Here is a 15501-nt window from a genome sequence, read left to right as displayed (position 1 = left end):
TTGGCACCTCTTTACAGTCTTTGGGCTTGGCTGTAAATCTAGAAAACAATAAACATGGTTTGTCTTTTTATAACCTGTGTGATTACCGGAGGCAGAATGACAGGGTAGTGGCGTTGAGTGGAAAAAGTAAGTAAGTAAGTAAGTAAGTAAAATTTATTTATATAGCACATTTCCCAGATAAAAATCACAAAGTGCTTTACAGTAAGATCAGACATACAAGTTAAAATTAATTAAATTAGTTAAAAGCCCGTTTGTATAAAAATGTCTTCAGCTGCTTTTTAAAGGAGTCAGTAGAGTCTAGACAGCGTAAAGACAACGGCAGAGAGTTCCACAGCCTAGGTGCCAGTGCCTGAAAAGCCCGATCCCCACGTGTTTTAAATCTAGTACGTGGGACCACCAGTAGCCTCTGACCTGAAGACCTAAGTGCTCGGGATGAAGCATGAGGTTTCAACAGGTCAGAGATATACTGGGGAGCTTCACCATGCAGAGCTCTAAAAGTTACAACTAAAATTTTAAAATGAACCCTAAAATTTACAGGCAACCAATGAAGAGAAGCCAAAACTGGGGTAATGTGTGACCTCTTGTTTGTACCAGTTAAAAGTCTTGCCGCTGCATTCTGAACAGACTGAAGGCGATCCAGAGCTGATTTGTTAAGACACGTAAAAAGACCGTTACAATAATCCAAACGAGAAGAGATAAAAGCATGAATAATCATCTCAAGTTCTGCCTTTGACACCAGTAGCCTGAGTTTAGAAATGTTTCTTAGATGATAAAAACAGTTCCGGACAAGTTGTTTAGAGTGTTTCTCAAGAGACATCGAACTGTCAAATATAACACCTAAGTTTCTGAGACTCGACTGAAATGAAGGGTCTAAAAAACTGATATGCTGCCTAATTTCTGAGAGCATGTGATCAGGTGCAATAATCAAAGTTTCTGTTTTATCTGCATTTAACTGAAGGAAATTGTCATTTAACCATTGTTTGATTTCTGACAGACAATCATTTAAACAAGACAATTTATACAACTCAGAAGCTTTGAAAGAACAGTACAACTGAATGTCATCAGCATAGAGATGATAAGAAATATTATTGTAACGTCTGATAATGTGGCCTAGAGGGAGGATATACAGCAAAAAGAGAATAGGACCTAAAACAGATCCTTGAGGTACCCCAGAAGACAGAACTGATGTTTCCGACAGCACATGATTTATACAGACAGTAAAGGATCTCTCAGATAGATACGACATAAACCATTTTAAAACAACGCCAGTAATCCCAAACAAGTCCTTCAGCCTATTTATCATGATGCTGTGATCAACAGTATCAAAAGCAGAGCTGAGATCCAACATAACCAGAACAGTGTACTCTCCAGAGTCTGCTGCCATCAGAATGTCACTAGACACTTTAAGCAAAGCGGTTTCAGTGGAGTGCAATTTGCGGAAACCAGACTGGAAAATGTCCAGAACATTGTTCTTTTCCAAAAAGTTTATAAGTTGTTCTGCAGCTATTTTTTCCAAAATCTTTGACACCAATGGTAGTTTTGATATTGGCCTGTAACTGCTTGGAAGAGATAGGTCCAAATTTGGTTTCTTGGAAAAAGCCAAGGAATGCTGCTGCTTTTCTTACAACCTGCTTACAGCAGCCTGTAGTCATTATAGTAGAGCTGAAATCCTTTAGCGTTCAATTTCCACCATACACCGAGGTTTCCCTCCACATGACATCCACAGATGTAAGCTGTGTTAAACGCTGCTAGTGGAAAACATGAAGATTTGGGATTCCTCATCATCTAGGAAACATACATTTATCAATTAAAGATACCATACAATAGCCTACAAAGGTTCCTGTAAATCATTACTTTCCTAATAAGGGGTCACCAGAGTGTATAGCTTCTCATGACTTGGCAGGTTTCTAAACCACAAATTAAACATTTGATATCATTACGATAACAATAAAAACATACATCTTAGGGTCTTTTCTTCTTCCGATAAGTTTAATTAAAAAAACAGTCAAGTAAAGCACATTTGCTTGGCTGACTCATTTGAACTTGACCTTCCATTTCTAATCTAGAGGGTTTAATATGATGCTGGTCCACCTTTTGCACAGATAACAGATTCATCTCTTCTGGGAAGGGCTTCCACAAAGTTTACATGTGTTTATGGGAATTTTTTGACCATTATTCAGGAAGGATAGACACTGATCAAGATCTGGCTTGCACACCAAACTCATCTTTGTCCAGAGGTGCACAGTCATGTTGGAGGAAGAAGGGGCCATCCCCAAACTGTTCCCACACAGTTGGGGGCATGAAAATGTCCATAATGTCTTGGTATGCTGAAGGATTTAGAGTTTCTTTCAATGGAACTGAGGGAAATGCAGTCCCACCAAACTTCTCACTTGGCACAATGCAATCAGAGAAATATCACCTCCTGGCAATGGCCAAACACAGACTCATCCAGAAAACATATCTCCACTGCTCTAGAGTCCAGTGATGGCATACTTTACACCACTGCATCCAATGCTCTGTATTGCACTTGGTGATGTAAGGCTAGTCTCAAGTTCACTGAAGTTTGGAGGTCTGTAGTGACTGACTATGAGAAAAGTTGGTGAACTCTGTACATTATGCACGTCGGCATCTGCTTTGTGATTTAATGTGGCCCATGACTTTATGGCTCAGTTACTGTCGTTCCCAGACACTTCCACGTTGTTATAATAACAATAAGAGCTGAATGAGAGCAACCTGTTCTTTCACAAATGTTGTTTGTAGAAGCAGTCTGCATGCCGGGCGCTTGATTTTATGCACCATGCAAGTGACTGGAAGGCCTGGATTCAATGATTTGGAAGGGTGAGAGAATATTTTTGAAATATAGTGAATGGTTGATTAGTTTTCATCAGTTTGGGGGTTATGTATTTTATATGTTCCACTTCACTGTTCTCAAAAAAAACAAATGTATGCGGTCTTAAAATACCCTGGCATGCTGAGGAGTGTGATATCTTTTTGGCACACCATGTCTGGTAAAGATAAGAACCACCATCCCAGTCGGTGTGGCTGGAAAAAAGTGCAGCATGTATTTGATATGTCTAGAAACTTTGGGTTAAGGAATACCTGCCTCAATTTCAGGAGCATCAGAACAAAATTTTCCCAAAGATGTAGTTGTCATTCTGGAGGAGTAGGAGGTGATTTAGAGGGCATGAGGTATCTGGTCCATAGCTAGGAGCCATTTTGCATCTGTACAACTGAGAATTTTATCCCCTGGCAATAAGTTGGACTCATTCTGGTGATTGTTGCACTTCTCCAGGTTTGCCCTTTCTCACTGTTTCAGTTGATAACTTTTATGATTCGAATTTCTATGGATTGCTAAGTAGCAATAGATTTCCACATTGGTGGTCTAAGGATCTTATCTCTGCTTTTTGCAGATGATGCTGAATGTCTCATCAAAGAAGAGGGGAAAATGAGCTTTCTCCACATGGTGGCTGGTTCATTCGAGAGGAACTCCAAGCCCCATACTCCTCCACATCAAAAGCAGTCAGCAGAGGATTCAGGCATCTGAATAGGAGGTCTCCCGGAGGCTTCCTAAGTAAGGTGTTCTGGGCATGTTAAACCAGGAGGAGCCCCGAGGAAAGACCCAGGACACTCTGGAGAAATTATTCCTTTTGATTGGCCTGGGAATGCTTCAGTGTTGTTCCAGATGAGTTGGGTCTTCTCTGCTTAGGCTTCTCTGTCCAGCCTCAGATAAGTAGCAGAAAATTGCTCAATGGATCCATAGATAACATGATTTAATCATGTCTTAAAATGAAGCTTCAATGCAACTGTATTAGATCTTATGGGAAAAAAGTATCATAACTTATATTTTTAAGAAATTGAGTCTGCACAAAAACATAACACAGTGATCATTGGCACATCGTGTGATGTGGAAAGAGATGATAACGGCGTGGGCCGTCCAGCTTTGAGGTTGTAATTGCCGGGAGGGAATTTTACTGCTGAGGATGACGTTTGCCTCCAAATTTGAAACTTACCACAGGAAAGTGACTGATAATCATTTCACTGCTTTGACTGCATCCCAATGTTCAAGTTGACTATGTTCATGCAGCTGATTTTTTTTTTTACATTCCAGGATTTGATAGCCAGTCAGACGCCAGTAAAGATGGGCTGGTGCGTAGAGGAGGATCACTTTCTTTAGGTTATATTAATCCATTCTTCCCCTGCTCCACTCAGAAGGACAGAGACTCAGGATGGCCCGACCTCTGCAACTCTTCTTCGTGGTCTCCTCCTTAAAGGCCACCTCTCTGTGTGCTGTTCTGGTTCCCTTTAATGTAACAGTCAAAGAGGGACAAAATGCCATCCTCCCATGCTTCTTTCAACCTACCTGCAGCAATAGATCTATGCTGTGGGTGAAAAATGGGAAAAATGTGGTGAAGCAGAATTGCAGCACAGACGAAGGAAACAAGTCTGCTGATGCCCAACTGTCTGTATCAACTGACCGTAACTTTGGCTTAAACATAACACGGGCTGAGAAGCAAGATGAGGGAGATTATTTTTGTGAGATCCAATATGAAGAGAAACGGTGGTGTGTAGCCATTGTGAGGCTAAAGGTTAACAACACAAGGTCCGGATCATCCTCTTCATCACCTGCGTCGGTAAGCATCTCTCCTTTTTGCACATGACATTGAAAGGTCCCACTTACGTCTGAGTTTAACTAAATTTATGTTTCCTGTGCAGTGTGTGAAAAACGGGAAGCAGAATTCCACCACAGGCGAAGGAAACACGTGTGCTGATGGCCGAGTCTCTGTGTCCCCTGAACGACACCTTTGCCCAAACGTAACATGGGCTAAGAAGCAAGACGGAGGAGATTATCTTTGTTACATCCAGGGTGGAGGGAAACGGTGCGCAGCTGTTTTGAGGCTAACAGTCAACGGGACATCCACTCCACCGCCTGCGTCGGTAAGCATCCCTCCCTTTTACACATGACAATGAAATGTGAACACCACAGTGTCCACTTGTGTCTGAGTTTAACTGAATTTATGTTTCCTGTTCTCTGAAATTCTGTCCTTAGAAACCACAACAAACCTGAGCTGCTGTCAGCTTGACAGAGGAGGATCTTTGGCTCCTCGACTTTGTGGACTGGATGATGAAATCAGTGGTGCTGTGCAACATCCACACCCGATGCATTCACACGGACCTTCCTCCTCCTCTTCAGCTCATCAGTGGCTGCCACCCGTTACACATTTCTCATTTTCAGTGTCTAAAAACATCCAGGTGTGAAGTTAGAAGTACCAGCTTTACTCTGAATGTGCTTTGGGATGTTAAGTGTGAAGCTTAGAAACATTAAAGTTTTTCAGACTCATTGTCACAAGAAATGTGTTCTAACAGGACAGTCATATCTCGTTATATTCTGTCATTTCTTCTTTGATTTTTATTTTATCTTTAGTTTGCATGACTTTTACATTTTATCCATCTGCCTTTGTATTTCTACTCATTCTGTCTCTAAATAAACTCTTTGGTTGCTCCAGTGTCTTCTTTGGTGTCTTCAGTCTAAATGCAGTCCTTCTCTTTACATGAATAAATGAGTTTAATAGTCTAAAGTGTGTACTTGCAGCATTACATAATTACATGTGTTTTTTTCTGTAAAACACTAAAGTATAACCAAACCAAAAACTCCTTTACTTCCCAAAGATGAACATAAATGAAGAATCTGAGAGTCACTCAGAGTGAAACATCTGCAGCTGTAACCAGACTTCAGTATTTTTTAGCTCCATCATAGTTGAGTCATTTTGTTACGGGACAGACATGTGTCGTCATGTTCACGGAGGAAGGAATATTATTAGAACATTATTCATTTTACAATAGATAGAAATTAATATGAAGCCAAACTACAGAGAATCAAGAGCACAAATCAATTATTAGATCATTTCATTTATGCAGCAAAATGAGTTTGTCCACAGAACTGAATGAAAACCACAAACCACAACCACAATTGAGTCAATAACAGGTTGACAACCCACAGCTCCCGAGTCACATGCAGCTCTTTCATCCTTATACTGCGGCTCCACGTAACTTGGGCCAACAAATTATAAGTATTTAACTTAAGAGAGAGATTGGCGCTAGCCTTAACTCATTGTGTTTCTTCGTTGTTATTATTTTTTAAGAGTTCATAATGTTCAAAATGCATTCATTACATAATTTAAATGCAATTTTCTCTGTAGTACTCCATGGATTTCATAAGCAGGACATTATAGTTGTTTATACAAAGCTTAAACATAAAACAATCAAACAATATATGCAGCGTTATCTTCATTTTAGATCTCAAAAATTGGCGGCTCCCAGTGTTTTCTGGGCAGTTTGGGTGTTGCCGACCACTAGAAGCAGACAAGGTGCTTTTTCAAACCACACGGGGGAGCTGTTCATATATTTTTAAGAACATAAGTGCTTTAGTCTATAGCTGTGAACATGTGGGGAGAGAAAAAATCAACGGTCAATGGTGACTTTATTGTCACCAGTGGGAAATTGATTTGATCTCTATCCATACAGAGAGATAAAAACAAACAAACACAACACACACACACAAAGCCCAGAGAGAACAGACCAAATTTTATCATCAAAAAAGTGCAATGGCAACAACCCTTATGGTTTAGTGTTATTAACCATGATTATAGCAGCAAATACAAAAGACACTCTATGTCTCTTTGTCTTCACTGCAGGCACTTTATACTGACGACATGAGGGAAGCAGCTGAAAATCATTAGAGAGGATGATCTGAACATAACATGACACAGGTCGTCTTCCTCAGCACCTGCCTGTAAGTCCACATGCTGGACCCGAGACCTCCCTGAAATCGAAACAGCCCCTTTAACCAGATTACTAAGTCTGGTCTTATTGTTCAAAGACATATTACCATACCAAACAATGATACAGAATGTTATAACAGGTAATAATCCCTTATTGTAACAAATGCACTGGATTTGAAATGTGTCACTGTGCTCACTGTGTGTGTTGACAATAATATGACACACATGACCATGAATCTCCCCACTCATATGTAAACCAGGGCACATAAAGACAACCACAGGAAGTGAAAAAGGAAATAACTATATTATTAGCGTCTCCTCTTATTAGCAGCCTTTTAGGCTCTCTAACACAGGCAGATCTACAGTTAAAACATGTTCTGGAAATGCAATAGTCAGGTCACGTAGATACATCTCATCATACCTTGAGCTTTGAACTGTGCCATTTTTGGTTTTCTGTTCAAATGAATTCAGGACTGAAACTGAAACTTCCACTTACTAACATGTCTGATTTCCATTTTCTTGCCCTCTGCAGCCATCACAGTCCTCTCACTGGACATGGATCACAGTCCTTAAAATAGCAGCTTTAACACCTGGGATTGTTTTCCTTTGCGACTGAAAACTGAGGAGAGAACCAGAAGATGAAGAGACTGGAGCAATAAAACTGTTCAGTCAAACTGGTGCCATACCACCATGCAAAGAGAGAATTATTGAATTTTATTTTATTTTATGTTTTGTTTTTTTCATTTTATTTTTGCATGTGTGTTGTTGCTGCCTGTGTTTAATCAAGTGTGAGACACTTACTGCTGCCTTTCTTGGCCAGGTCTCCTGTGAAAATAGGTTTTTAATCTCAGTGGGATCTTTCTGGTTAAATAAAGGTTAAATTAAAAATGAATTAAAATTACCCCACTGTCTAATACTACTACTACTACTACTAACAATAATAATAATATTAATAATACTACTACTACTAATAATAATAATAATAATTATTATTATTATTATTATTATTATTTGGTGATGATGATGATTAATAAATATATATATATATTTGTTTTAAAAATTAAATGAAGAAACTTTGATATCTTTACTTATGAGTCAAGCACTTGACTCACAGTCAAGTGAACAGTGAGTGTCCTGTGAACATTTGCCATTCATTACTTAGCTGTGAGTCTTGTTCAGTAATAGTGTGTTGGAAAGTCTCTCTGTATGCCGGCTTGTACACATACACGAGAGACACGAGAGTTCTTCTTTACTGATGTTTACTGTGCTTCTCTTAACGTACACAGGTACAAATACAAATGTACAAGAAAATTATATTTCAGCATTAAAACATATTACAATATAAAATTCACAAAATATAAACAAACATAACACTTTGGCCTGCAAGTAGACAAACCGGTGTAAGTGGAACTTAGGATTTATTTCTTCTTTGACATTCACTATGAGCAGCTTCTCTGACCTTACTTCCCAAAACAGGAAGTGACCTCTGCCCTTACCTTATACTCAAAAAATTAACCGGTTATTTTCCTTGTATCAAATTGACTTTACACCAATCCGGTATGCAAAAAAAGGAAAATGTTTCTGCTCAACATAAAAATAAAACATACAAAATAAAATGCGTTAATTACATTATCATTACAAGAGCTAAGCCTAGTGGTCAAATACTAACATTTCACCAACTGTTACACTCTGCCCGTCCCTGATCTTATCAAAATCAGTCAGAGCTGATTTTTTTTTTTTTTTTTTTTTACAAACATGACCTCTGCTGTGATACGCTTTTTTTGTCATGTTTTATTTTATTTTTTATTTATAAATCCTTTAGTTACAATCCCTGTTACCATAGTTTACGAGCTTTATGAGACAAGAAATGCTCCAGCTTTGCATTGCCAACAATTATTTCCTCAAAGCCCGCTGACATAATAACACTTGATTATGGTCTCTGTAAAATCAGCGGTGTGGAAATGAGAGCACCCAAAAAGAGCAAACAATAAAAAAACAAAGCAGAAAGGACCTGAAATGATATCAAGTGTAGTCCTAATTTTTACCACAGGCCTCTGGAAGTGGTTAAAACAGTTCCTTTATTACCCACACACAACCAAATAACCCAAGTTTCAAACTCATGTTAAGCCTCACAGACTGTAACATGAGACCAGAGGGACACGCCTCTCCTAAGACAAGAGAGAGCTCACACCACACGCTGAAGCTGTGAGAGTGACGGTCAGTGAGAGGAGCACCAACACCAGCATCACCTCTGCTAAACACTGAAGCACATCACAGCTGCTGAGTCAGCGCAGTGGGTCTCACATTATTTCATGTTTGTCTCTCTGCAGCCCCCACGTGAAGCAGAGACACACACGAAAACTCCCATCGTCAACACAGCCTTCATAACCCTGCTGCTCTCTGCTGCTGCTGCTGTGTGGTTGGTTTGGAGGAGGAAGTCCTGCAGATCAGGATCCACACCTGGAGGCGCTGATGGAGGACCTGCCAGTGACCTGGAGACGACACCTTTCACTGAGAGGAGCCCTGACAGAGGGACGTTCATCGGATAACTGAAGTGTGTGTGTGTGTGTGTGTGTGTGTGTGTGTGTGTGTGTGCGTGCGTGCGTGCGTGCGTGCGTGCGGTTTCTACACCAATGCGACCTCTGCTGTGATGCTGTGAGTTTTATAGGACATAAATTTCAGCTTTTCTGCTAAGAAACATCTGAGATTTGAATGTTTGTGTCATGTTTTCATGTCTTCCTGAGTGTCCCTTTGCCCCTTCTCCAGAAATCTGGCAATATTATTTTTAAATAACAAATGAAACAAACAAATAAATAAAGTAGCCTGCAAAAACAAAACAAAAGAAATAGTCAAATGGAAATTTGGAAAAACTGATTTAAGAAACAAACAGGAGAAGGAGACAAAGCCAGACAACAGGTTGATGGCTATGACTTCGACAAATCAAAGGGTGAAAGGTCAGAAAGAAGAAAAATATTTCCCAGCATGCCCCTCTGCCATCAAAACCTCCCATGAATGGTTTTTACTTTAAGCAATGCTGTGAATGATTGAATGAATAGCTTCATATCAATAATGAATTTTAGCTCAGCTTAAATAAAGTTAGACTTGTTAGAGTTTCACAACAAACAACCGTGACTTAAACTTGTTAGTCAAACTTTCATGTGTCACCTTGTACTGAAAGCCAGTTCATGTACACATAGATGTGTCTGTTGACGTCACTAAATCCTAAAATGTCCTACGATGAGTCACGCTCTATTTGAGACAGAGCCAAACAATAAGTGAGGGAAATACTGCTCGTGTACAGGTTTTCAAGGAAGGCCACACCTCCTCCCAGGACATTGTTTAAAAGATTGGCAAGACAGAGCACATCCCAGCAATCAGCGAAATCATTTGGAAAGCAGTGAATTTTCCCATCCATGTAGTTTATGTCAGGCACACAGGCAGTTTGTCGCCTCTCCTGCGATACCTTTCTGCTGCTTGTAATTTTTAGAAGTCAACACCAGGAGCAGTACATGCTGATTGTGCCTTTTAATCTGTCATGCTGCACAAATGAACCATGTGAGCGGCGCCATAAGTGCAGCACTGATGTTTATCTTCCCTGCTTCAATAATTTACATTCCTTTAGACACAGTTCACCCATAACGGCATAATGGCATCATAACATAGATAGGCCGGGTGTATTATCAGTCTGTATACAGTTATTGTTTTACAAGTGTACAGGAAGAAAAATATAGAGCACAAAGGTTTAATTTGGTTAGTTCTTTCCCATACATAACAAATGATGGTACAGGATTTAGTTTGTATTGTTTGTCACTACAGGTATATGATGTAATAATTACCTTTGGTTCCCTTTGAGCTACCTGGCTGCTGCTGCAGTCCTTCGTGGTTTGGAGTGAGGCTGGAGCTGGTTTAAGTGGAGAGGCCAAAACAATGGGCTTAACCTTCTGTTGTGAACACACAGGGAGGAATGGGGTTTCTTCTTGTGTCATGGTCGGTTATTGTCTCTGTGGTTTTCAGCTGTGATGTTTAAAATACTTTATTTAGTTACAATATAAGTTGAGCTGTTTCTCATTTGGGGACATCAGTTTGTTGAGTTATGACATTTTGTTAAATATTTTTATGAGAATTCTGTTTAACTGACATCTTTTATGGACCAACTTAGAGCTTAACACAGTTTGTTTCCATTACACAATCTGTCCCTGTGGTTCCTGAAGGAGAAAAAAAAGCATGATTGCTAAGCATAAATCAGGCAGCATAAAGTAGTCCCATAAATGTGGGAGCTCCTGCAGAGGGGTGTTTTTCTCCCACCACAGACGTGCTCCAGTGCAGTCCTTCAAAAGGCCAACTGCACATCGCTGGACACGGATGATCTAAGCCATAGGTGTCAAACTCTGGCCCGCGGGCCAAATTTGGACCGCAGCCTAATTACATTTGGCCCGCGAAGCCATACCAAATTACTATCAGAGCTGGCCTACTGGTATTATACAGCTAATATATATATTGTTTAGTATTAAGCTTTGCTTGTTCCATATTCAGTTTTTCAGCAAAACGTGTTTGAGTCCATAAGAAAAGATTCATTCTTATATCTGGAGGAATAAATATATTTCAATAAATATTAACGTTAGCCCGCGACTTTGTTCCAGTTTTGAATTTTGGCCCACTGTGTATTTGAGTTTGACACCCCTGATCTAAGCATTTGCTCATTAAATGTAAGTGGACCAATTTCACATTATACACCAACACTAACAGCACTCTGTGTTTGAGCACCTAGAAACTCCATCATTGTTTCCCTCCAACATAAACAGTAGATATGCAGGGAAGATAAATGATGGTAGATATCCATACTTACATAAAACTGAGGAATTTGTAATGGTTATGGTTGCAAGACAGAAAGCATCAACTTTGGAGCTGAGATTAACAAAAGTAGGACGATTTGCCACAAAATTTTAGCAGTTTAAGCAGTGGCGGAGCAGGGGGGGGGGCTTACTGGGCTTAAGCCCGGGTTGTTTTTTCAGAAGCCCGGGGTCTTTTGGAGTGTAATTTTTTCATAGTTAGATGCCTGGCTGACAACTGTATAAAACAAAAATTACACACAATATTCGAAGCACATAGTGCACACTGTGGGAATTTACAACTGTGCGTAAATCCCCCCTAATTGGTATGATCTGAGCTCAGGCACTAAGCAGGGCGGGGCAGCTGCTGTCTAACGGTGTGTTCACACCGAACGCGATGGACGCGAATAAAACGGCCCAAACGCCCCTAATTTGACGCGTGCACATTCACGTCTCAACGCGTGTCCAAGGCGCGTCAACCGGAAATGTGGGAGGAATGTGGGAGGAAGTTGTGCCAGACATCTTTGCAAGATGGCAGCTGTCGAGCTAGCGCTTGAAGAGAGAGTCTCCCTTCTCTATGTACTGTGGAGAGCAGAGTAGCGGCGTAAAGGACATCCTCGCCGTACCTGGGTCCATCAGGTCCTCCAGAGGCGTGAGCAGTTTGGTGAGTTTCACCATTTGCTCCAGGAGCTGCGCCTGGATGACGGCCGATTCCAGCGCTATCACCGTCGGCCAGTTTGAGGACCTGCTTTCCCTCGTCGGTCCCAGCATCGCCCGCCTAGACACCAACTACAGGCGCTCAATCCCACCTGCAGAGCGCCTGTCCGTCTGCCTGAGGTTAGTAAAAGTGTTTAATACGGTAGTCCTTTATTGATACCTGTGCTAATATGCTAAACCATCCAGTTATACACTGCTAACATGGATGTGCTATGCTAACAGTGAATGCTGTCGGTGTTTACTGAAAGAAAACTGTGGTATGGAGACTGTTTATAATATTTCTAGTGATACTCAGAAGGTCTCATCAAGTCCCGATTTAATTCGATTTATGCTGTTATCAGTGTTTGCGATGATAGCATGGCTGTGGTGTCACATCAATGTATGCGCTCGGTGTTTGCTGATATCAAACTGTAGCATTAGGACCACTGAGTTAACCTTTGCAGCGATACTCACTCCTTTTTATTTAGACCTGGTTTAATTCTGGGATAGTTGAATGTTTGTATATAATCCCTGCAGCTGTCAGACTCTATAGCAGGGGTCACAGCCTTTATTAAAACAGAGTTAGATAAAACTGAACAGTTTGGTTCATCTTTAGTTACATGGTTCTATCTTGATAAGCTGTCTTATCACAGATTAATTTTTCAAAAATATTAATGATTTAAGCAAGGAAAGGGCTACATGTCAACATACAACTCTTTATTTCTATTAATGTCTTACTTCATTCCTACCTGATTGACATGTTTAGGAATTATGAGTGATTGGCTCACTGTAGTGGCAAAAGTTGCTACCAATCAAATTATGATATGTTAAAGTTAAAACAAAATACAACTGTTTTAGATATTATCTAATATACATTTTGTAATTATCCTTATAATTACAAAATGTTTTATGTAAGATTTAAGTTTTGTGATTTAAATCTGACATCACCAAAGTATTTTGGAATTTGAATAATGTATTTTGTAACTGCAGTACACATAATACTGATTTTGAACAATTTTGTCCAGGTTCCTTGTCACTGGGGACTCCTTCACGACCAAGCGTTCAGTTACAGAGTCGGTGTGTCCACGGTGAGCCAGATCATCCCCCAGGTAGCGACGTCCATCTGGGACTGTCTAGTGGACGATTTCATGGCTGTGCCTTCACCTGGAGACTGGCGGTCCATCACAGAGGGATTCCAGGAGCGCTGGAACTTTCCTCTGTGCTGTGGAGCTCTGGATGGGAAGCACGTCCAGACAAAGGCACCCCATATATCATATAGGAGACACACACATTGATATACACTAAATATTTATTTCATTTCTTTTTTGTGGTGCCCAAATTTATGCACCTGCTTGATTTTGTTTAAACAATTATTGCACACTTTCTGTAAATCCAGTAAACTTCTTTTCACTTCTCAAATATCACTGTGTGTGTCTCCTGTATGATATTTAACTGACATTTTTTATTGTAACAACCAACGATTTATACAGGAAAATGATGTCTATTAACAAGGTTGCCCAAACTTCTGCATCCCACTGTATTAGTATATTTTGTCATTAGTATAATATGAAATAAATTCTACATGTGTCAAGTCGTGTGCCAACATTTGCTGTGTAGTAGAACTGAGACATTAGTCATTATAAACATTTATTTGAAATAATATTAAAATTCTCAAACAGAAAAACATTAAACATAAATATATAAAATATAAGAATTTACAGAGAGACAGGAATAAAAAGGACCAGCTGCTCTCCAGAGCAGGAACAAGGCTGAGGAGGAAATGCTCCATTGGAGACTGGTGTGGCTCCAGCTCCACCGCCGATGGACCGGCCTGGGACCCGTCCCTCATCTGCCTCGGAGCCGTCCTCCCCTGTGGGCCTGTAAAACAGCACAAAACACAAAGAAATGAGAAGGCTGCTACTAGATTTTAATTTCAACATTGAAAAAAACAAAAACAGGATATAATCAGATTGGTTTTAGATATTTAGTAAACGTGATCACAAGGCAATCCCACCGACTAAAAAGGTATCAGTGCTTGCTGTACATATCTGTGGGTGCAGCAGCAGGAGCTCAGGGACTGGGGATGCTCTGCTTCAGAATCAGTTGGTTCTATCAATACAGTATTAAATGTTAACAGGTTGGATATAATAATCGTAGAGTAGACAGTGGTCCCTCATTTATTGCAGCAGGGGTTCTCAGAATAACTAGCCCCTGGCCACGCACTTTATACACCGTTTTCCCCACACATTGGTCACAGTTCTCACAATTGATTCTCAAAGTGCAAACCTTTGTAGATTGCAAAACGTAAAAGTATTATTATGCCGCGGTTTGTCTTCATCTGCCCACCACTTTCGTGCACCTTTTTCCCTCGCGGTGCAGGTGTTTATTTCCGAATGAGGGTCACAGTTATGGGTGTTTTTGTGCTGTTTTTTTCTATTGAACGTGATGGTTATCAAAACCAAACATGATAAATTTGGCAAGCGCAGGAGACACGACACAGAGCAGATTTGTCAATCAGGCTGCAGAATGCAATGCTGTACGGTGCAATAAAAAAAATCAGCGAAAAAGCGAAGCAGTGACGGATGAGCGGGACCACTGTGTGCTGTTTATTAATAAAAAATATATATTCCTATATGACAACATGCATAAAAGCAGAACGGTATTTGTACGTCAGTGGGAAAATAGCAGTGGCTTGCTAGCTTTTGTGTGGCTTCCCCGGGTCAGTGAAAACTTTCAAAAGAGAAATGAATGAACTTACCAGGTTGCCCGATCTCTTCACATATCTTCCTCCAAGCTCGGTCCTTTTTATTCCTGTCTCGGTACAGAAAGCAGCTGGTGTTGTACAGCTCCGAGTTGTTTGCTACCGCATTGATTAGCCTTCCCTCCATTGAAGTATGAAGGGATTTGGCTGGATCTGCCCCTTTGACCTAGGTCACAGCCACGTCACCAGGCTCCTGATTGGTTGTCGCGGCGCGATTTGACGCTGGAGTTCAGCTTTTTCCAACTCGAGCGGTAGACGCGAAACGCGCGTATGCACAAAATGCAACACATAAACTCAAGCGCGTGGTTTTATTCGCGCGTCAAACGCGCCTGACGCGCTACACTGACGCGCGTTTCACGCGTTTTGGCGTTTTCGCGACGCAAATCTGCTTCCGAATTTTCGCGGGACCCGCAATCGCGCGTCATCGCGCTTTTCC

The 15501-nt window shown here is 40.6% G+C and overlaps 2 long non-coding RNA genes across 2 annotated transcripts; both read left to right on the top strand.

Annotated features, from left to right (window-relative positions):
• The first annotated feature begins 4711 nt into the window (after window positions 1-4711).
• Window positions 4712-5501, top strand: LOC113012778 (uncharacterized). Its single transcript, XR_003270746.2, has 2 exons — window positions 4712-4935; window positions 5048-5501. It is a non-coding gene; the product is annotated as an uncharacterized LOC113012778 (long non-coding RNA).
• A 6563-nt stretch (window positions 5502-12064) lies between these two features.
• Window positions 12065-13895, top strand: LOC145425483 (uncharacterized). Its single transcript, XR_013906183.1, has 2 exons — window positions 12065-12445; window positions 13330-13895. It is a non-coding gene; the product is annotated as an uncharacterized LOC145425483 (long non-coding RNA).
• Window positions 13896-15501: the final 1606 nt, after the last annotated feature.

The sequence above is a fragment of the Astatotilapia calliptera genome, chromosome 3, assembly GCF_964374335.1.
Source record: "Astatotilapia calliptera chromosome 3, fAstCal68.1, whole genome shotgun sequence".
In the NCBI taxonomy this organism is placed as follows: Eukaryota; Metazoa; Chordata; class Actinopteri; order Cichliformes; family Cichlidae; genus Astatotilapia; species Astatotilapia calliptera.
The sequence above is the reverse complement of the archived record's forward strand: the minus strand, read 5'-3'. Positions and strand labels throughout refer to the sequence as shown.